The sequence below is a fragment of the Vigna umbellata genome, chromosome 4 (assembly GCF_029865625.1).
Source record: "Vigna umbellata cultivar VRB3 chromosome 4, Vumbellata_1.0, whole genome shotgun sequence".
Classification (NCBI taxonomy): Eukaryota; Viridiplantae; Streptophyta; class Magnoliopsida; order Fabales; family Fabaceae; genus Vigna; species Vigna umbellata.
The window spans coordinates 35,194,862-35,211,529 of record NC_142168.1 but is presented as its reverse complement, the minus strand read 5'-3'; positions in this window follow the sequence as shown (position 1 = coordinate 35,211,529).

The window sequence follows — 16,668 nt, the reverse complement described above, 5'->3', positions numbered from 1 at the left end:
CTCACAACATCTATGGAAATCACACACAATAACATTACAAAAGGGGCAAAGTGTTCACCAAATTTATTAATTTGATAACTCCGATTAATTCAAATAAAAAATGTTAAGATTGAATATAGTTTAGTTCTTAAATTTTAATACGAAATTGAAATTTGTATTTATTTAAAACTTTGGTACAATTTAATCTTTAAATTTTTAAAAATTAATAAATATAATCCTTCTAACTTAATTTCGTTAAAAACAATTTATGTGTCAAGTGATGTCTTTGGTTCACGTTTGAGTTATTCACATTATAACTAAAATATCATCCTCAAAAAGTTGTTTGACATATAAAAAAGATTAACACATTTAGATTAAGAAGACTATATATACTAAGGGATAGTTGGAACCAAATGGAGATGTTGAAGAAAACAATTCCTTTTGATGATTTGTATTGTTTATGAAATTTGGAAAATTGTTTTTAATTGTTTGAGATGATTGTGTAATTTTCTAGAATTATTTTCTAAATGCATGTTTCTAATTGTTGATTGTCATGTATGTCTATTAATATTGATTGTTAATTGTAATTAAAATTAAAGAATTTAAGTTGAAGTAGAGACTGTAAGTCTATATCTATTTTGTCTTTTCAGATTAATGTATTAGATTAGTTGTTTTATAATTGATCTAATATCTTTTTGATTACAAAATCGATCTAATAAATTAAGGGTGTTTGCTAATTAACTAGATCAAGAGAATCATAATTATTTATCGATTAACGCTAATGAAAGTTACATCAACTAACATTTACTTAACTATTTTTCTATCATTTTCAGCCATAACTGATCAGATTAATGACTTTTTAATTTACTCTAACTATCTTAATCTGCATTGCTAGCAATAACATTGTGACAAATTTTTATTCAATATACCATATTTTTTGTGGTTAGAAAATTCTAACCACTATAATTTTAATATAACATATTAAAATTATAAAACTATACAGTCATCACTTTACAATATTACAGCTTTTAATAAGTTTTAACCTATTATAGAAAAATAACTATAGAAATACTGTGTTAAAAAAAAGTGATATTAATATTTTTAATCTCCCACCATTCAACTCTCTCACCACTTTCGAGAGTGCTATTAATATACTATATAATATATTGTTTTAAATAGGATTGTTATTTATTATATTATTTTGCATATTTTAGTGTGTTAAAATAATAAAAGTCCATTATTAACATTCTTCTATTCTCCAAACATTTCCCTCCACTTTTACAAAGAGAAATATCATTAATATACTCTTTTAAAATATATTTAATAATTTTAGTTAAAAACTCTATTGATATTCATAAAATTTATATTCATCAAGTGTTTGATAAAAGAGTCTTCCAATGCAATGCATAGACAGAAAGACACAAAAGACGCCATGTTGGGCTGCAAAGGGAGCAAAAGAATGAGTCAAAATCAAGAAGGATTCCATCACTGGCTGCGGAGACACCATTTCAGACTAAAACAATATTTATTTTCTCTATTTAAATTATTAATTATAAATTAAATTAATTAATATCATTTATTCTTTGATTACTATTTTATCTTATAATTTATGTCAAATAAAAAATAAAAATAAATGTACGTCTGGTGCTTACACGCTTGCCTTTGTCTCCCTCCACGTGTCCATTCTTAGCGTCTAATAAAACTTGTTAGTTACTGTAAACGGTTTATAAGAAAGTGTTAGTTGTAAAATAATTAATTTTAAAATAAATCTCTCAAAAGAGTAAGAAAAAGTATAGGTTATTTTTCTTACTCTCAATCTATATTTTAATTATAGATTGACTTGTCACTATACTTTAATTAACAAATATTAATTCAATCATGATACTTAACGTTACAACGGGATTAAATCAATTTATTTGAACATTAACCCATACTGTTAAGGAAGCAAATATGATTATAATAATTTTTTCAATTTTATTCCTTTTAAATGTCTTCAATTCCATTTTTTTTAAAGTAAGTTAATATAATTTATATCTATGTATAAAAGAGTTTTCTCTCTTTTATGTCTCTTTTTCAATTTTACCCTTTAAATAAATTTTTTAAAATTGAAATAATTATTTTAATAATTTTGGTCTTCAAGTTTTATTTTTTTAATTTGCCAAATTTTTTTAAACTTGATCATTTTTTAATTATAAATTTACCTAAAAATGAAAACTATTCACAATAAAATTATAAAAATATATTTATATTTACAATAAAATTTTAAAAATTATTTTTTATTATCATAAAAAACACACACACACGTTTTTACTGGTGTTTTTTTAACAGCCTTACATTATGATAGTGAATGATAGATATATCACTAATTAAAGATAATTTATCATAAAAGAGACATGAACAATAAATATTATTTACGTCATCATAAATTTAATAAAAAAAGTTATATTAATATATTTGAAAAGTGAAACAAATTGAGAACATTTAAATAAAATTAAAAAGATCATTATAATAGTGAAATAAAATATTTTCTTTAACATTAAACAAAATAAAGATTCATTGATCTTCAAAGTTTAAGAAAAAGTTCCCATGAAATCGTTCCAATAGTTCATTGTCTCATTAATTATAAACATATTGAATAGTTGAAAGTAATCAAGTTTCGATAGAGACATGTCTAGTTTTTCTTTAATTGTACGAAAGTGTTGTATAGATAATGTTATCATCAATATGAAGCCAATCAAATTTAGCAGTGTATAGATTTTTCTTTTTGAAAAAAAAAAAGAGAGGAAAATTTAAATACGTGCCATCAACGATTATTATTATTTTCCTATAAAAGAGGTGTATTAGATGAATAAACGCAAAATTTTATATTAAAATATTTTGAGCATATTTTTATATAATTTGAAAGTATAGTGGTAAGAAAAAAACAATAATAAATAATTCAGATTGAAAAATTTTAGCGTGTTAAGATTTTTTTATATATATTATATTCAATTCTTTTGGCTAAAAAAAAGTAGTAAGCATAATAGCTACAAATAAATTAATAGGAAGAAATCAATCTAATAGATTTTTGTGGTAAAATATTTTTGGTGCAAATGGTTTGTGCGTAAGTTATCACAAAAGACAAAACGTTTCGAAATTTTAAAACGTTTAACATGAGGATATGAAAAATCAAATCATAAAAAGTCGGCAATGTAGATAACAATAATATATGACAAAAAGTGATTTGACAAATGCATATATATATACGAACAAAAATAGTACAATTATGAATGGAGCAACCATATTTTCTTATCGTGGAAATAAAACTGACCACAAACGTAACAGGGGGTTCTATATAAGAAACAATATATATAACATTGAAAATTTTGAAACTAAAAAAAATAAAATTAAGCCTAATTTCTTTCCAGACACACAAATAAAATAAATAAGTAAAATGACTTTAATTTGTAATTTGGAAGAATGTAAAAAATAAAGTTTTAAGAATTAATAAAATATTTTAAATAATGAAACTATGTTATTTTAATATTATTAATAAAAGTTATAAATAGAAGTTTTATTAAAAAGTTTCATTACTTAAAAGTTTTAAAACTTATTATTTGAATATTCTTTTTATTCTCTTTAAGAGTTTCAACTCTTGAACTATATGTTTGAAGACCAGGGAGTGTTTATGTGATCACGACGACAATATTTTCATTTACAATCGATCCATTATCATGAAAAAGTAAGTTCATTTCTATTATTTTTCTATGTTTTCTCTAATTTTCAATGCATGCAGTATGACTCTGTCGCATGTATAATTTAAGTCTTCTATTAGGTTCTTTGTTGAACAGTAATTCTAACCACATATCCTGATTATGTTTTCATGGTTTGTAAGTGCAGATAGAGTTACTTGAGTGGAAAAGCAGTTTAGGCATTTTGATATATCAAGCTTCTCACATGTAAGGGATGCTAAATGTTTGTTCTAAACCTTTAAGTTGTTTGGTAGTTTGATTTGGTATGGTAGAATTGTATGAAATCAGTTATGGACATCTGCTTTGAGTTCTATGATAATGTATTATGCGACATATTGAAATTGGTAGTTTATATGGTGAGTTCTTGTTATGAAATGTTTGTTGAATTGTGCTTGATTCTTGATGATTGTGGATGATGAGTTGTTGTTTTGGTGGATCAATTAGCTACTGAACTTTGGTTTGACAATAGGTCAAAGATTGTTTCTAATAAAAAATGGGGGTTTGGACAAGTGAAATTCTAGAGGAGTTTTTGTGAGGGAACTGAGTGTTTGGAATCTGTATTTATGTCAATTAGGACTTTGTTAGCCACTTAGTTCACTAAAATCTGGTTTGTAGCATATGAAATCTGTTAGTTGTGTTTTGGGGTAGTTAATTGGTTTGATTATATGGACTAAATTGTTGGACAAGTGAGAAAATTGGTACTCACTCTAAGTTGTAAACCTATTTTCAAATCAATTATTGTGCCAATGATATTAATTTGATCATTTTGATAGGTATTCAATGCATTTAGATCAAGTATCTCAGTTTTGCATCTTCTGGTATAGCATTGAGCAGCCATGTGTGGCGTTGGACACTGCCAAACCCAAGCGCCATTGGGCTCTAGGACGTTGAGCGCCACCCTGGGTGTTAAGCGCCACGAAGTCAATGTTCTTTTTGACTTTTGGGTGTTGAGCGGTGGACTAAGGCGTTGAGTGCCACTTTTTCCTACAGTTCTAGATATGGTTTTTCCAGTAATTCGCTAGGTGAGGGATCTTACTCGCTGAGTGACCCCTATTATGATAGCATTGTGATGATTTTCTATAATCTTTGACTTATGTTTGTTCAAAATATGTTGTATGGATTTTACCTTGTTTATATTGGAAATTTTGTGTATATTTGATGAATGATACATATGAATTTGATTTAAATTTGGCATGAGATGGGTTTGTGAGTGAAATTGTATATAAGGGTTTCAAGGAGAAATCCTTAAGATGGTTTATGTATAGTGTATGTATTGATATATGATGCTTTGTATTAGGAGTTATTCTGACATTCTTAATAACTTTCAATCTAAAGTAGAGAAGGATAGTTATGTCGTGAAAAGTAGTAGGAGATCTTTAGTCTGATAGTCATTTGTTGGCCATAGATGTTTGACAAATTAACCTCAGAGTGTGGTAGTTGGTGTGGATTTGTTACACCACCTTCGGGTGTAAGGTCCTTAGAGTTCGATATCAATACATGGATCTAAATGGTCAAAGTCTAGAGTAAATAGTTGGATGTTTATCAATTATTAGTTATTGATGATTAATTATAAATTTGATGTTTGTAAATGATCATATATGTATTCTTGGATAAAATTAATTTATCATTTTTTTTTGTGTTATGTGTTTGTGTGTTCTGCTATTTGTAATGATCATCTTTCTTTATTATGTGAGAAAATGAGAATCTTTATCTAGATCAGGTTTTAGAAAATGGAGAGAATAAGCTTAGATTAGAATTTTATTTTAGTTGATTTTGTATATATATCTATGTGAAAATATATGGATGTATATATGCTTTCCAAATAAACTTCAGCACTTTACTTCTTTAAGTGTAAAAGAATTTGGTAAACTTCCTATCTTATATATATTTTACTATTATAGTTATATTTAGATAATTGTAATAGTTTCGTATATGCATTCTTTCTAACTATTCTATTAAATATATGATGATTCCTATAATATATTAGTAATATTAAAAATTTGGATGTTACATAATTTAAGACTAATTGTATTTATAATGAATTTATGTTTGAGTTTTTTTTTTTAAAGTTAGTCGTTCAAATTTTCTATTTTATTTTCAGAAGAGTTTTTTATATTAAACAAAAATTATTTTATTTTGAATTAAAATTAATTTATACATAAAATAATGTATAAAAATTTGCTTATATGAATTCTTTAAATTATTATTTTAACAACTCATTACATTGTCTTTTCTTAGGGTGTGTTGTCTTTTCTGAGGGTGTGTTTCTTTCCATATATGGATGGATTTGTGAGTATATAGTTGTTTGTTTCAGCTGATGCGTATCCTAATTTTAACAACTCATTACATTGTCTTTTCTTATTTGCATTCTCACATTGATAGGGAGATAAGTAGGAATGTACAAAAAACGATTTATTAATTCTATTTTATTTTTAACTTCTTTTCTGATAATTATTATCCGTTAAAATCACCAGATCTTTAAAATATGGAAATTTTCAAATTGTAGATAAAATATAAAAAATAATAAATCATAATATCACAACAATAATTATTATCATTATGCAATAAAACGTATAATTAAGTTTATAAAATATTTATCTGAGTAAAATACTGCTACCATGAGCAATTTATGTCAATGTTGATCCACAGTATCAGAAAATCTTAAAATTATATTATTCTTACGCATTTATTAATCTTATTGATGATTATATTATTCTTAACATATGTTAGAAAAATGGAGAAGGATATGGTTTTTCCTCTCTCTCTAATAATTATTCCCTCTAACATTATTATTATTATTGAGATTAGGACTACACATGTAATAAAAAGAATTAATCATGTTCTATATTCAAGAATACACTAGCATGTTTAACATGAACAATATAATAGTCTTTATTGTAATTTTAAATTGCTACACATCAAGCTATAAGAAACAATTCAAATATTCTAATGCCATAATTTGACTAAAAGTTATAATTCAAATCGTTTAAAATAAATTAAGAAAGGAAACATGTAACAAACTTACCATCATTATTCAAATATATTAAAACTCGTTATTTATATATAAATAAAAATATAATTAATAATATCTATTACACCAACATCAATCATTACATATATAATACCACAACCAACTCATTAAAATCAGTCACATTTCATTATGAATAAAATAAACTAAGAAACAATTTATATATAATTAAAATCAGTCACATTTCATTATGAATAAAATAAAGTAAGAAAAAATTTATTCTTACGCATTTATTAATCTTATTGATGATTATATTATTCTTAACTTATGTTAGAAAAATGGAGAATCTAACATCTCAAAAATATAGTAATAAACCATATAAAAGAGAAATTCACATATATTAATATATCAATTCAGTCTTACACTAACCAAAATAAAGCACGTTCGTGGCCGAACGGCCTTACATAAACTATTTGCAATTTACAGTCGTTCAATAATATAAATGACCAAACGGTTTACAAAACAGAATTACCGAACGGTCAAATTAAGCAAAAGGGGAGGGGGTCGCCCTATTACAGCCTGCTAACATTCTACACTAACAAAAATAACCGAACGTTCTACTGTTCGGCCTTCACTTCTATTTCCACAAGGTTGGCTTCCTCCAAAATTCCATCTTCCAGCGTTTCCTCAAGCAACGCCTCTCCATCTGCTCACATCCACACGGATGATCATTGCAAGGATAAGGACGGACGTACAAAACAAGACAACACAAGGAAACATGCAGGGTAAGCTTATTGAATTTAATTCAAGTAAAACATATGCAATTCATAACACATCAACCATTTCAGGTACATTCAAGTATACAATTCAATTAACTCTTTAAATCAACCAAATCCTTATACTAGACTGACTGTCCGGATCGTATGAATTCTGTGTAGCTACGACGTTCGTGCACCCAGGTGGAGTAGCTGGAATTCTCATCAGCTACCACCCGAGGTTAGTCCGTTCCGTCCAAAGTACATTTATGGACTAAGACCTCCTGCCGTTCCCACACATGACATACTCCCCTCTACGTGAGGACGAGCACTCACGGAACATCAGGATGAATCGCCAGCTAAGCTTTGTCCACATTCATACTTTACAATTCCAACTTTCATCCAAGAGTCGTTCCTCCCTGGAACGCTCGTTCAAAATACACAACCATTATTTCATCTCATATACTGTTCATCCTTTATAACCTTTCAATTTAATATCATTTTCGTCATCAGATCCAAGTTCATAAAATGACGAGCGTTCAGCCCGCTTTATAACACTGACGAACGTAAAAACACGAGACCGAGGAATCCTCTTTTCATAACAGAACAAAACCGACACATATTATTTGACGAACGTCATTACCAATTGAATCAGTTGAATGAACTGACTCTAGGAATATCCAATCAACACTCAGAATAAATTAAGTACCAAGGCGCTAGGCTGAATCCAGATGGATAGAAACACCACTAGACGAGTGAACGACCATACCGAGAACAATGCAATTATAGAAACCGACTGCCAGTCAATGACCGAACGCGGTACGTACTTACTGAGAGTTTGGACGAACGCTATTTCCAACCATTTGGTAATTAAAGGCCAGGACGAGCGTTCGGTATAAGACCGAGCGCCACTCATAACGAACGCTTTGGGTCGAGACCCATCACTGATTCTAATTAAAAATAGAAATTTATATAAGACGAGATGATAAAGTTAGATTTGTTTAAGAATGACTAAGTGTCCGAATGTATATTTTCAAGCTTCTCAACTCCTCACTTAAAACTCAGGGCTTCTACGTTTGGTCGAACGCTCAAACGTAGGACTAATATAAGAGGGCGTTCGTCCTCAACTAGAATTCTTTCCGAATGAAAGTATTCAATTTCAAATAAAGTTTAATAACAACACCGAACGGTCAAGGACCGTTCAATGACGAACGTACTTTATCATAGGGAATTTCATACTTAAAGATTCATTTACATTTACTCATTTTCAGCATATACATTTCATACTTCCAAATACTCATACCATAGTTCATCACATCTTCACCATACATCAGTTCATACTTATGACCATATATCAAAATCAAATATCACAGATCATGCTTCATGCAAATCACAGAACATCCATACAGCACAATACAACATACGAATTAAATTGAATAAGCTTCCCTTACCTGGATTAATGGTGAACGTTCTAAAAATATAAACTTTGGGTGTCTGTCTACAGCTTCCTATCCCAACGATTTCTCACTTCTTCCAACTAAGTCTAACAAAAAATATCAAGAAAATTTAGAAAGTATCCCTGCATGCAACCAAATCTTGGTTTTGCATGTAACCTAAGAACGAACGGTTTGAGTTAAGAACTTACCAGCTTCAGACTCTGAAACTGTTCGGTCCAAACTGAAGCTTAAGGCGCCGAGAGTTCTTCTATGGTATCTGAGTGATGAACGGAGAAGGAAAAGGGTGAATTTCGGTAGAGAGAAGGAAAAGGGTTCTAGAGAGAAGGAGGAGAAAAATGGAGGTCTGAAGTTAGGAAGAAGAAGGTGTGTGCAGGAGAGTGAGCGGCGTTTTCAGAAAATCATTTTTTTGTTTACCCTCTTTCCAAGCGGTCGTGCACTCTCCCGTTGACACCTGCACTCCACTAACTGACTTCCGAGACTTCTACTGTGACACTTCGGCATTATCACAGAGAGTGTGTGAGTGCGTTTTAATGACATTGAGCGTGTGACGTGGGTGCATTTATGAGAGTAACCAGGTGACTCAGCAGTGCATTTAATGAGACGTGACAGAGAAGGATATGGTTTTTCCTCTCTCTCTAATAATTATTCCCTCTAACATTATTATTGAGATTAGGACTACACATGTAATAAAAAGAATTAATCATGTTCTATATTCAAGAATACACTAGCATGTTTAACATGAACAATATAAATTTGATGTTTGTAAATGATCATATGTGTATTCTTGGATAAAATTAATTTATCATTTTTTTTTGTGTTATGTGTTTGTGTATTCTGCTGTTTGTAATGATCATCTTTCTTTATTACGTGAGAAAATGTGAATCTTTATCTAGATCAGGTTTTAGAAAATGGAGAGAATAAGCTTAGATTAGAATTTTATTTTAGTTGATTTTGTATATATATCTATGTGAAAATATATGGAAGTATATATGCTTTCCAAATAGACTTCAGCACTTTACTTCTTTAAGTGTAAAAGAATTTGGTAAACTTCCCTATCTTATATATATTTTACTATTATAGTTATATTTAGATAATTGTAATAGTTTCGTATATGCATTCTTTCTAACTATTCTATTAAATATATGATGATTCCAATAATATATTAGTAATATTAAAAATTTGGATGTTACATAATTTAAGACTAATTGTATTTATAATGAATTTATGTTTGAGTTTTTTTTTTAAAGTTAGTCGTTCAAATTTTCTATTTTATTTTCAGAAGAGTTGTTTATATTAAACAAAAATTATTTTATTTTTGTAAGACCCATGAAAAAAAAAATATTTAAATTTAATAAATAGTTATTTTTTTTATTTTTTATTTTTATTTTTATAAAGTTAATAAAAGTATGGTAAAAAAAAAAAATTAAAATTTATGATAGGTAACAATAATAATAATTTCAAAGGAAGGAGTTTAAAAATTTGAGAATTTATTTTAAAAAAAAAAAAATGAATGAATAGTAAATAGTAAAATAGTGAATAGTGAATAGTGAATAGTGAATAGTTAAAAAAAAAAAAAAAAAAATATTAAAATAAATTGTGGAAGAGGACACTCCACGTAGAATCAATTATTCAGAGATAAGAATGGTGAATAAAAAATAATTTTTGAATAGTAAAAATGAATAGTAAAAGTGAATAGTAAAAATGAATAGTAAAAAATGAATAGTAAAAATTTTTGGCTATAAATAGCCAAGGGGGGAGGATGAAGATTTGCACCAAAATTCTAGGGAAATTGTGAGAGGAGAGAGTTGGAGGAAATTCTAGTTGAAGAGGGGAAATTCTGGAAGTTTCTGGAGAACGGTTTGAGAAGAGGAACCTAAGTCTGGAATAGAGGTAAGGGGAGTTACATTTTGTTTGATATTATTTTGAGTCTTGTATATGTTGCTTTTAGTTTATCTTAAATCTTGAATGTGAAGTATTTTGTTTCTGTATGATTTTGAATTTGGATGAGAACATGCTTCTTTGTTTAGATCCAAGTGTGATAGTTGTAAAATGTGATGTTGATTATGTTATGCCATATGTATGCTATTAATTGTTTATTGTTGTATTTTTGGATGGATTAGAAGTTGTCTAACCGGCTCTGCCAGATTCAACTTCTTGTTTCCCCATACTTTATATTGTTTTCCTTATTCGTTTTTATTTTTGGATGGATTAGAAGTTGTCTAACCGGCTCTGCCAGATTCAACTTCTTGTTTCCCCATACTTTATATTGTTTTCCTTATTCGTTTTTATTTTTGGATGGATTAGAAGTTGTCTAACCGGCTCTGCCAGATTCAACTTCTTGTTTCCCCATACTTTATATTGTTTTCCTTATTCGTTTTTATTTTTGGAAGGATTAGAAGTTGTCTAACCGGCTCTGCCAGATTCAACTTCTTATTTCCCCAGACCTGTTATTATTCTTATTATTTAATTACATTGTATTCCTGGAAGGATGAGAAGTTGTCTAACCGGCTCTGCCAGATTCAACTTCTTGTTTCCCCAGAACTTTTATTGTTCTATTTAATTTTTATTGCATCTTCCTGGAAGGATGAGAAGTTGTCTAACCGGCTCTGCCAGATTCAACTTCTTGTTTCCCCAAGAAATTTTATTAAGATTATTTTAATGATCTTCAAACATTTGATTCTTCTCCGGTGACAATTTATAGTAATATTTTATTATTGTTAATTTGTTTGTAATATATTTATCTTGTATGATTTCTGTGATGAATGTATTTTATGATGTTGATATGAAATTATGCATCTGAACATGATATGAGTAGTAGGAGAAGATTTTGTAATGGTATGGTATGAGTTGATAAATATGAACATGATATGAGTCTCGCGGAGAGATTTTGTAGTAGCATGGTATTGTGTACACGTTGATGTTGAGGGTCCTGTATGGAAGGTCATCCTGGATACTCTAATAACTCTCCAATCTCAAGTAGAGAAGGATGAGTTAGGTGGTGAGAGGGGCAGGAGGTCCTTGTCTATGTCCCAATTTTGGACATAGTGTTAACGGACTAACCTTGTGGTTGACAAGTTGTATCTGGCCATGATTTTTAGTATGAGGAGTGGAGGTCATCACAAGTGCACGACCATCCGAGACTTCCATCAACGTTAGATCCGGATAATTGAGTCTAGCAAAAAAATCATTTTCATAAATATGAGTTAGGCGTAGTAGTAGTATCATGCCTCATTTTAATAATTGGTTGCATGGTAGCTCACCCTTATTTATTTGTGCATGTACCGGAAAAATCATATTTTTGCGATGATCGTATAACGTATTTGTTATACGGGAGCAGATGAAGGAGCGTCGTCTAATCCAATACAAGTGAAGACGGAGGAGGAAGGATAGTAAAGAAAAACTCGGGTTATCTTTAAGTTGAAATCTGAGTTTAAATTTATGTAATTAATGTGAGATATTTTATATTTTCAAATGAATGACTGTAGAAATGTTACAGTTTTCATATTATTTATGTAATATCAAGTATGAGAATTTGGGATGTTACATTAGTGGTATCAGAGCCTAGCCTCTCCCAGTACGGTGTGGTTCGAGGACGAACCAGACGGAAGCTGGTGGGCATGTGACATCCGGGCACTGACGAGGGCGGGGAGTGACGCCGGTGCAAGAGGCATGGTGCAGGGGGCACAGACAAGGAGCGGCTCCTGGCAGCTTCGGGTGGAAGGGGTACATGGACGAATCGGACATACACCGGAATGAGAGGGATCTGGAGACTGTATAGGTATGGGACTATACAGTTGAAAGATAGCTTAAAGGAATTGATTTGGCTACTCATATCACCAAAATGCATTTGCTTTTCGGTAGCCTGACTCATAAGAACTCCATGGTTAAGCGTGCTTAGCCTGGAGCAATTCTGGGATGGGTGACCTTCTGGGAAGTTTTCCCGGAAAGTGTGCGAGTGAGGACAAAGCACACTGGAAAGCCTGGTGGTGGTCTGTGGGGGCAGTCAACGGTCCCTGTGAGTTGCCGGGACGTTACAGATGGTATCAGAGCAGTTCGTCCTTAGAACTTGCGGGTTGTGTGCCTTTCCGTGAAGAGTTGAGTATAAATGACATGAATTGTCATGTCTTTCGAAGTTTAAAACATAGAATGAGTGTAACCGACTTAAGGTTTTAAGAATAGAAAAGCATCTTGATAAAGAGAAATGAGGGTGCACACTCATGACTTTATCAAAGAGGAATTTCCTTTCTTAATTCTGAAGGTTTGAGGTAAGAAAGAGTTAGAGTTTTAGTGTTGTTTCCTGTAGTAATTCATGTCTTGTTCTTGCCTTTGTGGTGGTGTAACGTGTTCTTGCCTTTGTGGTGGTGTAACGTGCTCTATAATAGTAGAGGAATGCAGATTCAAGGACAACTTGAGTTGTATACCTTTATTAGAATTAGTTTAAGCCTTTGAGACAAATTCTTGCCTCGAAGATAAGGTGTTAGAAGACTAAAAATTTAGGCTTCAAAGGAAGAGTAAAGATGTTGGTGTTTAGAAGTAATGTTTTAAGAAGTTTTCCAGAACCAAATCAGGAGATTAGATATCTTACGAAGAGTTGAGTTCAAAGGCTAGATTAAGAGAAGCTCTGGATAAGCATGAATGTAGCAAGGTTTGAGAAATCAGTTTCGTTTACTATATCAGTAACATTAAAAGTCATAAGAGAAGGAAGTGTTGGTGAGAAACGGAGTGGCATTGTGTGAGATTGGTAACATGGATCGATGTATCAGTAATGGTTGGAATCTCAATAAGATAGTGGTAAAAAAAAAAAAAAATAAATAAGTAGAAGAAGAAGATTTTGAGAAGCAGTCAGATAAGGCATAGAGTATAGAAGAAATGAAGTATTTTAAGATCTTAGTCTAAGTGAATAATTGTCATTCTTTCATAGATTTAAGGCGTGATCATAAGAGAGGTTTGATAGTTTCAATTCGATTTTAGGTGGTTATGGTTTTAAGAAGTGTTGAGTTTAAGGAAAACAAACGATTATATATATCAGATGTTGATCAAGTTAAAAATGGGTTTAACGAAGATAAGTGGTGAAGAAAAGACAAATCTTTATGGTGTATGAATCCTTGGTTGGTGTTGTGAAGTAGGTATTAGAATTTTCACATGATATTATCTTGGATTATTAGTCTGTGTGTAATTTACATATATTATGTCTAGTATAGGGTTGTTGTAGTACCGTTCAGTTAGGTGCTGATTTAGTACTGTTTGGTTTGTTACCGTTCGGTCAAATGATTATTGGGAATCGTTCGGTCAAGTGTTGAGTTGTTACCGTTCGTTCAAATGATTATTAGGTTCCATTCGATTAAACTCGTTTTAAGATGGTCAGTTTTAGGAAATTAATTTTCTTAGATAAAATTCATCAAACAGTGGGTATGCGTAAAATGTAAAAAGTATAGAGAGCAAGAAAATTCAACACAGAATTTTTATCCTGGTTCGATTCAAAAGAATCTACATCCAGTTGATAATCACAATAAAGAGTGATTAACGTTTTCACTAAATTTTTTTAAAGATTTACAATAGAGTGAATAAAAAGAATGATAAAAACTCTCCTTCGGCAAACGAACCAGAATAGCGCAGATTAAAATCTTCCTTCGATAGACGAACCGGTAGTTGACCGTCTTGACAACTCAAAGAGAACCGCTTCGATTTTCCACACACTGTATTCTCAAAAAGCTCATAGCTATTTCCTTAGAGTTTTAGAAGAACCTTATATAGCCAACTATTCTGAAATCACAGAGATGAATTATAATTGTCATAGATAAACGATTAACCATTACCCCGAAGATGGTCTTACCCTTGTAATAAATAAAATCTATCTTACACTACTTAAACAAATTAATGCTACTAGAAAAAAAAAAAAAAAAAAAACCGACAGATCTGACTTACCTTACCGTGAATCAAGAGAAAGAAAAAAAAAATGATAGTTAGTTAGTTTACGTTAGATTTAATTAATAATACTAATAATACTACTACTACTAATAATAAAGATGTTCTAGAGTCGATCAGAAGTGATCGTTAATTATTACACTCCAACAAAAATAAAATAAAATAAAATCATAAAGACTATTCATCGGTAGAAGGCGGTCGTAAGGAAAGCCCCGTGGAAGGAGCTTTGATGCGAAACGGCATGGGTGGAGTAACTTTCTCTTCTTCTTCATGTATAGCGGGGATGGGAAAGAGATCTAGGAGCCTTGGAGTCTGTGGAATTACCCATGAAGGATCTTCGGTAGTGAAAAAAAAAAAACAAAATTATAATAATAATAATAGTAGTAGTCAGAGATAAATAAAGAAAATTAGAAAAAAAAAAAAAAAAAGGTTTACCATACATAAACGGCGGAAGGAGGGCATATGAAGGTTCAGATGTACCAGGGACGTTTTGCGGCAAGCGTCGATGTTTCACCCGATTTCCATGGTTTTGAAACCAACAATAGACGCTATATTCTCCAACTTCTCCGTACTCCTTGAGTCGTCCTGTAATCTCGCGAATTTGATCTCGACTAGGATTAATGATCCCATGATTGAAGATGTTCAGCAAGATTCCAACTTGTTCCGGGGTAGATCGCCATCGTTTATGAACTGTCTTGGCTTCCATATCCATTTTCTAAGTTTTTGTGCATAAAGTAAAGTAAAAGTAAAAAGATTTATTACAGTGAAGTCAGGTTCCAATTTAAGTTAAGTTTTTCATTTTGCTTCTTCTTGTTAGTTCAATTTTCATTGTCCAATTTTTGAAGTCTCAATGTCCAAAAATAGATCTGTTTCACGGTCCTCGCAAATGTTCCTAAACGGATCTACGTTCGTGTCCATTTTGTGCATACATATAAAGTTTTTTTTTTCTAAAGTTTCATTTTTACGGGGTACGTGGCGTTGTTCTACCCGATTGTCTCTGCCATACCTTCAAACGAAGGGAGATTAACGTCTGGTTTCCAGCCGATATACCCTTATCTTTGTTAAGACAGTGTATTCTTAGTTTTAGTTAATAAAAAATGAAAAATAGTAGAAGAAGAAAGCAAGTAAAGGAGCAGAAGTAATATAACGAGCGGAAAGTAAAGAAGAGAGTAGAATATAATTGCGAGTAATAAAAGCTCAGAAAAGAAAAAGTGCATGAAAGGAAGCAAGAAGAAGGAAGGAAAGAAAAGAAGCAAGAAGTAAAGAAGAAGGAGAAGCTGGGTAAAGGAAAGGAAAAGATAAGAGAAAAGAAGTACTTACTCGAGGCGGAGCAAAGCCCTGGAACATAAAGATTGAAGCTTGCCGAAAGGCTCTCCGATCTATCACACTCAGTCGTTCTAATCCCACAAGCTCTCACACTCAGAACTCTCAGCGCTCAGATCTCACTCACACGCAGAGGATCGCTCGAAAGCTCTCTCACTTAGAAGACCTCACACTCTCTCACACACTCAAAAATCGCAACGCCTCAAAGTGTCGCTCAACGCGGTTCGCTCCTCCTTATATAGCCAAAATCTCACTGTGCCCACAGTTCCGGTCAGGCATACCGGAGGCTTCAATAGTATCGGTTAAAAAAAAAATAATAATAAATAAATGGTAGTAGTATCTAATCTTTTCTGCATTTTGGAAGTATAAAATATTCAAATTAGAAAGGATCTTCTAGTAAAATAATTTAACCATTCGGTATAGAAGGTCATATGATAAAATGGTTTGGAGAAATATCAACTTAGTCAGAGTGGTTTGGAATAGGAAAACAGGTGACTATACATGGGAATTAGAAGATGATGTAAAACATT